This window comes from Zonotrichia leucophrys, chromosome 9, assembly GCF_028769735.1.
Source record: "Zonotrichia leucophrys gambelii isolate GWCS_2022_RI chromosome 9, RI_Zleu_2.0, whole genome shotgun sequence".
In the NCBI taxonomy this organism is placed as follows: domain Eukaryota; kingdom Metazoa; phylum Chordata; class Aves; order Passeriformes; family Passerellidae; genus Zonotrichia; species Zonotrichia leucophrys.
Genome location: NC_088179.1, coordinates 25,135,585 through 25,146,336, shown reverse-complemented (window position 1 = coordinate 25,146,336; position 10,752 = coordinate 25,135,585).

Sequence of the window (10,752 nt, the reverse complement as noted above, 5' to 3'; positions counted from 1 at the left end):
CGGGAGGGACAGCAAGGGCAGTGGCCAGGGGGCACCCCTGCCCGGGCCCTGAGCTGGCATCCAGGTGGGGATGCCCAGGGGACAGCCCTCCCTGGCTCTGTGCTGGGACACGCTGCTGGCAGGGAGCAGGGTCAGTCCCCATCCCTGCCGTGCCCAAGGGAGCAGGGTCCCCATCCCTGCCGTGCCCACTGTCACCTGTGCCCTGCAGAGCCCCCGCACTGGCACCAAGTGACAGCGAGGGTCAGTGCTCCTCTGGGACAGCTGGGAGTGCCACGGGTGGCCCAGGGGCTGGCTGTGCCAGGTGTGGCTGTGCCCATGCCCAGCTGTGCCCAGGGTGGCTGTGTCACCTCTGAGGGTCATGGCAAGGTACAGCTTCACAGCTCCCGAGGACTGCAGCAGCTTTTGCATGAGGCTGAGAGCTCTGCCCACAGAGCTGGCATCACTTGGGCAGCAGGTGAGCAGCTGCTCTCGCTGCAGGAGAAGCTGGGTTGCAATTGCTGGCTGATTTTTGGAGGGGATAAAAAAAAGAGAGCTCAACACAGCGGTTGGCAGAGCTGGGATAATGAATGTTTTCTCATAAGGCAGCCTCTAATTAGCAAGGAGGAAAGGAGCTCTGGAATGTTTCCTTTGCTCCTTTCTAGAAGATGCTGCTGTTGGTTGTGGGAGCAGCCTGGGCCCTGCACAGAGGCTTTCCTTGGCCCCCACCCAGGATTCACCCCTGAGGTGCAGCCCCATGCACGACCACGGGCAGGGCAGGGCCCAGAGCCCCTGTGCAGGTGAGCAGGGGGCCCTGGCACTGCTGCAGAGCATGGTGCCACGCTGGCAGTGCCATGGCACGGGTGCCATGTGCCTGTGCCCTGTCACTGGTGCCCTGTGCCCTGTCCCTGGTGCCACAGCTGCCATGGGGGAGCCGTGGCTGCCACGCTCTGCAGCCCCCCAGCAAAGGCCACAGCTGAGGTGACCAGGCTTGAGTCAGAGGTTTTTACTGAAAAGATCCGCTTTTAGGTTTGCTTATTTCACTGCGCAGCAAAAAACGTTAAGTAAAAATTTCAAAATGACACCTTAAAAAGAATCAGGGTGTCTGGGGCACAAACACAGAAATGCAGAGTGTAATTGGTAGCATTGCACCTTCATCTGTTGGACCTGTGTCTGTTGTGCCTATATCACATCCCTCAGGGGCCACTGTGAGAAAATATCTTGGGAAACAAAAATAATTATTGGTATGCACACATAGCCACTGCCATTTAAGTCTTTCAGTAACTCCAGTCTAACTTTCAGGCATTTTTCTTTGTGCTGAAGCAATTTCTATTGATTTTTTTGTGTGCAGTCCTAATTCACATCACAGAAGCACCAAGAAATCCTTGTGTGCCTGTTTCTCTGTGCTCCAGTCCATCCTGCTGCCACACCGTGCTCTGTTTGCTACTCACAGCAGCACCACTGCCTGAAAGAGGAAGGAAAGGACACGGGGATTTCAGGGAGAAGTCCAGCCTGGTGCAAGGCTGTTATTTCTTGCACAGCCTGGGGAGTTCTGCTGGTCCTGGGCTGGAATGGGGCACAGCTGTGAGAGCTGCAGCCCCTCTGGGCTGGCATTGGGCACAGCTGTGAGAGCTGCTGCTCCTCTGGGCACAGCTGTGAGAGCTGCTGCCCCTGCTGTCCCCAGCTCTGGCTCCTGGCACAGAGCAGTGCCTGCTGCTGCATGGAGGGTGGCACAGGCTGCTCCCAGGGCAGTTTGTGCTGCTCAGCATCAGCTGTCCCTTTGGATGCCACTGACATTGCCTTGAGCAAGAGCCAGAAGCAGTGGTTGCTGCAGCAGCTTGTGTGAGGTTCATTGCTGGTCAGAGGTGGAAACCCAGCTTCTGATCGTTGACAGTGCAATGTTTGAGTTCACTTAAGATGTTGTGGTATTTTTTTCTGTTGGAAGGGATTAATGTTGAAATGTAGGGATGGATCTTGCCTCCTCCCTCTGGAGTTCTCCTGGCAGCCCTGGTTGGTGTCTGCTGCAGCCTGGGCTCCTGTGGAGCTGATAGAGGTGTGCTGAGGGTCTGGAGCTCAGGGTGTGTGTCAGGTGTGTTTCCACCAGCCCCACGCTCTTGATAAGACTGCACAGTTCGGGTTCAGTGCTGTAGTTGGGGCACAGGGGGCTTGCCTGGCTTCTGCTGGTGCTCACTGGATCAATGAGGAGGCTCTTGGACTTTGCCTTGAGCCTGGCTTCTGCTGGTGCTCACTGGATCAACGACGAGGCTCTTCTTGAGCTTTGCTTTGGGAAGGTGAGCAAGGGACTGCTCACCAGGTGAGGAGAAGGAGCATTCCCATGCCTGGTTCCTGTCCTGACCACCCCAGGGCTCTGTGCCGGGGTGTGGGAAGGAGCCTGTGGTCTCTGCAGTGCTGCTGTGATGTGGAGCAGTCGGGATGGAGCCTCGCTGCCCTGTCCCGGGGCCCCTGTCCCGGTTGGCCGTGCTGCCCCTGGATGTCCCCAGGGTGTGTGGGGCCAGGGGAGTGCCCGGGGTCGGGCTCTGGAGCCCGGCACGGTGCTGCGTGTGCCGGGCCGGGCTGTGTGTGCCGGGCCGGGCTCCGCGCTCCCTCCCTGCCCCGGGGCTGGGACACGGCTCTGAGCTGGGATAGGGGGCTGGGACACGGGGCTGGGACACTCTCTGAGCTGGACAGCCCCGAGCAGCTGGCCGGCAGGAGGAGGAGGGCTCGCTGCTGCTGCTGCTGCCCAAATTGCTGTTTTTCTCCCCCAGCCCGGTGCGCACACACGGTGTCCGTGCGGGACACGCCCGCACTCCCTCCAGCCCCTGTCCCCCTGCTCGGTCCCTGTGTCGGGGCTGTCCCTGGTGCTGCCGTCCCCCCTCCCATGGATGGGCAGCCAGGAGAGGCCCTGCCGGAGCCCCGGGGCTGCTGGCCCACCCAAAGGAGAGCAGGGGAAGCTTCTCCCAGCCAGAAAAGTGCTGCTGGCTCCGTGCTCAGGGCCAGGGCCTGTGAGTGAATCAGCGACATCAGCCAAAGGCTGCCTGGGCTTCCTGGTTTCCCTTTCTAAAGAGGGTTGCAGAATTCTTTAAAAAGATGGAAAGAAGTGTGAAGTGCTGCCAGTTTCCAGCTGGAGTGCGCAGGAGGGGCTGCAGGCCCCATAGTGCACAAAGAAGTGATTTTTAACAAACCCTCGCATCGTGCTGCTGCTCCCAGTGCTCCCTAACCGAGAACAACCTTCCCAATATGAGATCTCCATAAAAGACAGAGGTTTTTGCAAGCACCTCAGATATTTCCCAAGCCGCGAGACTCATCAGATCAGTCTGCTCATTCAGAGCTATGTGGTTTTTCCAGTGAACCTGACAAGTTTTAACATGACTTGAATGAAGTACGAAGGAAGAGAACATTTATTCTCCTCATATAGTGAGAGAGCTCAAGTTTGCTTTCCTGTACTGAAAGAGGTGAAAGGGAATACAGTACAAACCCTTTTAAAGCAAATTCAGATACTGTAGTTGCTGAATCTTATTTTATATGAGTTGAGCTCTGTCAGGAAGCGAGTTACTGAAACAATGGACCCACCTGCACTTTGAGTCGTATCTGAGAAGGAAGGATCAGTAGAAACCGAACTTTTTTGCCACCATGAATACCATGTATAAGTGAATAAAAGGTTGGTAAAGGCATGCTATTGTGAGAACGTTTCAGGCTTTGAATTGATCCGGCATTCAGTTTATGGTTCTGAGTCTGTCTTTCAGCAACTATATCTGAATTCCTGTTTTTCCAGCCAAGGGTGAGAAAGTGCTAGCAGATTCACTGAACAACTTATCGAATGCTTTTCGGATGATCAGAGCTCACTTACCTGTCACCATCGTCGCCTTCCGCTCTCGGAGCTACATCCCAGAGGTGCCTCAGACTGCTGCAGAACCCATCCTGGAGCTACACTGGGCAGGAGAGAAATTCCTGGACAAGGGCAGCTGAGCCGACCATGGCTGCCAGCAGGATTTTTGGGCTTCCGATGGCTTTTTTTGAGGGGGATACCTGCTCAGAGAGTCAAAATTCCCCTGGCCAGGAGCAAGTGGAGCAACTGGCTCTCTCATTCCTGGGAATGACTCACATGCCAGGCTAGGGGAGCTCCCGCTCACTTCCTGGCTCCAGCGCAGCCGGGACGCAGACAGTGATTCACCTGGGAGGGGGAGCGCGCTGGGGAGGCTGCGGAGCCTGCAGGTGCTGCTGCCTCTGCCTCCCGGGGCACGCCGTGCCTCTGCACTCACTGCCAGCCTGCAAATCTGGCGCTGGACAGATGGAACTGTCTACTGATCAAGCTTATCTTGTCAATTATTCATTTGATTGTACTTATATTGCCTTTAGTGTTGTGCTTTGAACCGATCCCTCCTCCTGAGTACCGTGCAGGATGAAAATGGAGCTGCAGGTCTGTCACTGAGTGTTGCAGCTGAAATGCCCTGAGTGTTTCCTGCCGTGGTGCTGCTTAGGGCTGAGCCCACTGCCCCTCACAACCCTGCCCTCCGTGGTCCTGCCTGCACACACGTTTACAATCAGACTGTTTAGTGCCTCTAGAGCGCTGAAATAATCATGGGGTAAAATTGGGACATATTATACTGGGACTGCTCTATTGGGACAAAGTTCTGCTTCATGTCAGTGGACGATGAAGTGGGTAATTTTCCATATCTGCTGCCTTCTGTAAAAGAAAGCAAATTCCCATCTCTCTCATTAAAAATTTGGGAGAAAAGAAAGAATAATCCCCAGTGCTCTGAGGGCAGTGGCTGCCAAGGCCATTTTCTGTCTGTTCTGCCTGGCCTTTTCCATAGACATGTTCAATTATTTTCTCAAATACCTGAGGGGCCGAGCCCCTATTGCCCCTGTGCACAGGAGCCTGTGAGGGGCTGAGCCGGAGCAGGACCCACCTGCTGCCCCCCAGAGCTGAGCAGCTTCTGCTGGGGATCCCGGTGCTGAATCCCACTCTGCTGCTTGTGGGCAGACTCCAGAATTCCCTCTTGCCCCGGGACCTCTCCCTCGGATCAGGCGCAGTCCCTGATCACACAGACTGCTGGCACAGCTCGCCTTTGAAGCCCAGCTTTTGCAAGGCAAAGCAGGCCATGCAGATGAGGCTGCAGGAACACGGGCTCGTCTGCTGTGCTTCCAGCTCTGTTATTGCAGGCTGCCAAGCTCATCCTGGGATCTGCATGCCCTGCCAGCGGGGATGGTCCTGCTCAGGCACCCCTGAGGGTGCAGGAGGCTTTCCCTGCAGCGAGGGAGAGGAGACCTGATGAAGTCTTTGCCTTGCTTTCACTGTGCAGGACAGTGTGTGCTCCCCTTGCCTTCCTTCAGCCGTCCCTTGTGCTCTGGGCTTTGGCAGCTGCCTGCTGGGCTGGGGGAACAAAGCTCAGAGGGTCTGGAGGGGTTTGTACCCCCTGGAACAACCCCTGCATGAGGCACTGAGCTCCAGAGCCAGCGCTGTGTGGGGCATAGCTCCTGCATCCCTGCCCGGGGGCACAGCTGGGCTCTGTGGGCACAGGGGGGCACAGTTGGGCACAACTGGACTCTGTGGGCACAGCTGGGCACAGGGGGCACAGCTGGGCTCAGAGAATGCAGCCACTCCTGCAGTCCAGCATGGCACAACAACATGTGTTGCCTACATTTGTGCTGATGCTTTTCAGCACTGCCAGTGCTGGTGGTCTCCCAGGTGGTTGTGCAGCAGGATGTGCCATGGGGAAAGAGGGAAGAAATTTATAGTGAAAACTGAAATGCTTAAAAAATGTGATTTAATTGCTTACAGAGACCCAGGTGTTCAGGGGTTGGCACTCTGGAGTTTACATACCAAAATTGGTGTGTTAGTAACACTCAAATAATAAATAAAATATGCACTGGAATGGGGTTTTAATTTTAGTTTTTGGATATGGTGTGAAGGCACATTAACTTTTCCTAAAAATCTCTGTATTTTGGCGTACAGAAGGACGTGATGGGCTGGCAGCCGGGGCCCTGGCATCCCCGGGCAGGCGGGATGCAGACGTGCTGCTGGCTGCTGCCAGGCTGAGCAGGCCAGGGCAGGCTGACACACGAAACGCTGGAATGGGGGAGCCTGCCCTGAAACAGCGCAGGAGAAGTGAGAAGGTCTGATGTAAAGAACAGCTGAAGGTAACCTGTAACTTAACTATTGTTCACGTTATTTACAGGCTGGATGTCCCTTTTTGTGTTTTGATGATTAGAGAGCAACTCTCAGGTTTCATAAGAGCCTGAACAACGTTATTACAACAATTACTGTGTTGCCTCATTCTAAAACGTCTTCACTGCCATATTTAGCAATGTGAGCTCCAAGGTTGTGCTACAGCAGATTCATCACCTGGGGAATGCACAGGACTGGCTGTTTCTGCTTTTTAAGCAGAAAAGTGTCAGCCAGATCAGAGCTTGCATCACGGGGAGGATTCTGCAGCGTTGGAGCTGCAGATGTGCAGGTGGAGGTGCTTTTGTCAGGGGAAGAGTCCTGGAAGAGCTGACGTTTCCCCTTTCCTGGTGTGGATCACTCCAGTCACTGTGTGGTGCCTTCACTCACAGGGAAGGAAGGAGGAAAGTCTCTGACCAAGAGCTGACTTTAAAAGCTCAGTTCTTTTCCCCTCGAGCTCCTGGCTGTGTGCTGATAGGGAGCCTGGAGCTGCAGGCCCTGTCTGGCTGGTGCTGCCTGCAGGCTCAGCTCTGTCCTGGTGCCCCCAGTGCCCCTCTGTGCCCTGCTGGCTCTGTGCATGTGCCATCATGTGGGTCAGACCGTGGCTGCTGGACCTGTCTGCCCAGCTCTGCTTCAGGATGCAAATCATGGCTTTGCATTTCTGATTAATTGAAGCACAGCTGTGTGTTGTGAGAGTTCTCGGAGTACTCGGAGCTGGGGAGCCTGGATGGAGGGATGTGGGTAGCTGTGCCAAGGGTCAGGATGTCTCTGAAGAGCAGTTTGTCTCTGGGCACCCAGGAATTACCATGCTGTCCCTCTGAGGAGAGGCAGGAGGGTGCATGTGTTAAGTGAGGGTATTTGTCTAGGTTTAGAGCAAATTTGGGAAGAATCCCCCCAAAGGAGCTCTGGTGGGAAAAGCAGATCCAATCGGCCCCTCCCCCCAACTGGTCCGGGAGGAAAGAAAAATACCTCCTTGGAGAAAGGTGGAAAAAAACCCCTGTTTATTAAACAATAAGACCAAAACAGTATCAAAACAATGAGACCCCTTGCCACTCTAAAAGAGATGACAAACTGAGAAAAAAACCCCGAGTTCAAGCAGCAGCTCACTCAGTCTCTGATCAGTCCCTCCGGTGCTGGAATTGTCGCAGGCCAGGCCTGGCCTGGTGGGCCACAACTGCAGCTGCCGGTGTTCTCCTGGGTGTTCAGTCCAGAGCAGTTCCAAGAGGTCCAAAGAAAAAGGGAAAAAACAGTCCAGGGAACTTCTTTGCCCCAGCTAGCTAACACTAACTAAAAAGCAAAAGAAGAGCTCTCTGTCCCGCTGTCTGTCCGCAGACAACACAGTCAGGAGCAGGAATGTGGAGGAGTGCAGTGTCTGAAAACAAACTGCGCGCTTCTTCTCCCTCCCCCTTCACTCTCTGTAACACTCTTAAAGGTACAAAACTTATTATTATTCAGCATAAACAGAATGAGACGATTGGGGATAAAAGCATCATATAGTCAACCCAGGACATTCCACCCCTTATCCCCATATCGTCTGCTTACTACTAAAACTAATATAAATTCTAACTCTACAAGTACATACATGATACATCCATTATACAACTATACACAGACAATGGTAATAACATTCAGGAAACAGTGATATTTATACAGGTTTTATCCAACAATCAGGTCTCCCTGAGGTACACATCGTGTTCTTCCATCTTTTTGCATTATCCACCACGTGCAACCTGGTCCCTGAGCAAAGACAACCCCACGAATGGGTTTGTCTGTACTCGAGGCAGAATTGATCCACACAGTCTTCCCTAACAAACCTCTGACATGTACCACTGGGACTTTGTCTCCATCTACTCTCTGCAAAGGCTCAGATTGGGCAGGGCCGACTCGGTTAGTAGAGCCTCGGGTGTTAACTAACCAGGTGGCCTTTGCCAGATGCTGATCCCAGTTCTTGAAAGATCCCCCACCTAATGCTTTCAATGTGGTTTTTAACAGTCCATTGTACCTCTCTACTTTGCCTGCAGCTGGTGCATGGTAGGGGATATGGTACACCCACTCAATGCCATGTTCCCTAGCCCAGGTGTTGACAAGGCTGTTCTTGAAATGAGTCCCATTGTCTGACTCAATCCTCTCAGGGGTGCCATGTCTCCACAGAACTTGCTTTTCCAGGCCCAGGATGGTGTTCCGGGCTGTAGCATGAGGCACAGGGTAGGTTTCCAGCCATCCAGTGGTGGCCTCCACCATGGTCAGCACGTAGCGCTTGCCCTGGCGTGTCTGGGGCAGTGTGATGTAGTCAATCTGCCAGGCCTCCCCATACTTGTACTTGGACCACCGCCCACCGTACCAGAGGGGCTTCAGTCGCTTGGCCTGCTTGATGGCGGCACACGTCTCACAGTCATGGATAACCTGAGAAATACTGTCCATGGTTAGATCCACCCCTCGGTCTCGTGCCCACTTATAGGTGGCATCTCTGCCCTGGTGGCCTGAGGCATCATGGGCCCACCGAGCTAAGAATAACTCTCCTTTATGTTCCCAATCTAGGTCTATTTTGGACACCCCTATCTTTGCGGCTTGGTCTACCTGATCATTGTTTTGGTGCTCCTCATTAGCTCTACTCTTGGGTACATGGGCATCTACATGGCGGACCTTCACAGGCAGCTTCCCTACCCTGGTAGCAATGTCTTTCCACTCTTCAGCAGCCCAAATTGGCTTTCCTCTACGTTGCCAGTTAGCCTTTTTCCACCTCTCCAGCCATCCCCACAGAGCATTGGCTACCATCCATGAATCAGTATAAAGGTAGAGCTTTGGCCACTTCTCTCTCTCAGCAATGTCCAGGGCCAGTTGAACAGCTTTGAGTTCAGCAAGTTGGCTTGATCCACCTTCTCCTTCAGTGGCCTCTGCCACCTGCCGTGTGGGGCTCCATACAGCTGCTTTCCACTTCCGGTTCATTCCCACAATGCGGCAAGAACCATCAGTAAAGAGAGCGTATTGTGTATCTTCTGCTGGCAGTTGGTTGTATGGTGGAGCTTCTTCAGCTCGTGTCTCTTCTTGTTCCCCTTCATCAGAGAGACCAAAGTTTTCACCTTCGGGCCAATTTGTAATGACCTCCAAAATCCCAGGGCGATTCAGTTTACCTATATGGGCGCGCTGAGTGATGAGAGCAATCCACTTGCTCCATGTAGCACTGGTGGCATGGTGAGTGGAGGGAACCTTGCCTTTGAACATCCACCCCAGCACGGGTAGTCGGGGTGCCAGGAGGAGTTGTGCTTCAGTGCCTATTACCTCCGAAGCAGCCTGGACTCCTTCATAGGCAGCCAGGATTTCTTTCTCTGTTGGAGTGTAGTTGGCTTCAGCCCCTCTGTAGCTTCGACTCCAAAATCCCAGTGGTCGACCCCGAGTCTCCTCAGGCACCTTCTGCCAAAGGCTCCAGGACAAGCCATGGTTCCCGGCTGCAGAGTAGAGCACATTCTTCACCTCTGGTCCTGTCCTGACTGGGCCAAGGGCTACTGCATGAGCAATCTCCTGCTTGATCTGTGCAAAGGCTTGTTGCTGCTCTGGGCCCAGTGGAAAGTGTTCTTCTTACGGGTGACCAGGTAGAGAGGGCTCACGATCTGACTGTATTCGGGAATATGCATCCTCCAAATATCTATGGCGCCTAGGAAAGCTTGTGTCTCTTTCTTATTGGTGGGTGGAGCCATTGCTGTGATCTTGTTGATGACATCGGTGGAATTCTGACGCCGTCCGTCTTGCCACTTCACTCCCAGAAACTGGATCTCTTGAGCAGGTCCCTTGACTTTGTTCTTCTTGATGGCGAAGCCAGCTTTTAGGAGAATCTGGATAATTTTCTCCCCTTTCTCGAACACCTCTGCTGCTGTCTTCCCCCACACAATGATGTCATCAATATATTGCAAATGTTCTGGAGCCTCACCCTTTTCCAGTGCAGCCTGGATCAGTCCATGGCAGATGGTGGGGCTGTGCTTCCACCCCTGGGGCAATCGGTTCCAGGTGTACTGCACGCCTCTCCAGGTGAAAGCAAACTGAGGCCTGCATTCTGCTGCCAGAGGAATGGAGAAAAATGCATTGGCAATGTCTATAGTGGCGTACCACCTTGCTGCCTTGGACTCCAGCTCGTACTGGAGTTCCAGCATGTCCGGCACAGCAGCGCTCAGGGGTGGGGTCACTTCATTCAATGCACGATAGTCCACAGTCAATCTCCATTCTCCTTCAGATTTTCGCACAGGCCAGATGGGGCTGTTGAAGGGTGAGTGGGTCTTGCTGACCACCCCTTGGCTCTCCAGCTCTCGGATCATCTTATGGATGGGGATCACAGCATCTCGATTCGTTCGGTACTGTCGGCGGTGCACTGTTGAGGTGGCAATTGGCACTCGTTGCTCTTCCACCTTCAGGAGACCTACTGCAGATGGGCTGTCTGACAGTCCAGGCAAGCTGTTCAACTGCTTGACACCCTCTGTCTCTACAGCAGCTATTCCAAATGCCCATCTGAGTCCCTTTGGGTCTTTGAAATACCCACTTCGAAGGTAGTCTATGCCCAAAATACATGGGGCCTCTGGGCCAGTCACAATAGAGTGTTTCTTCCACTCATTTCCAGTCAG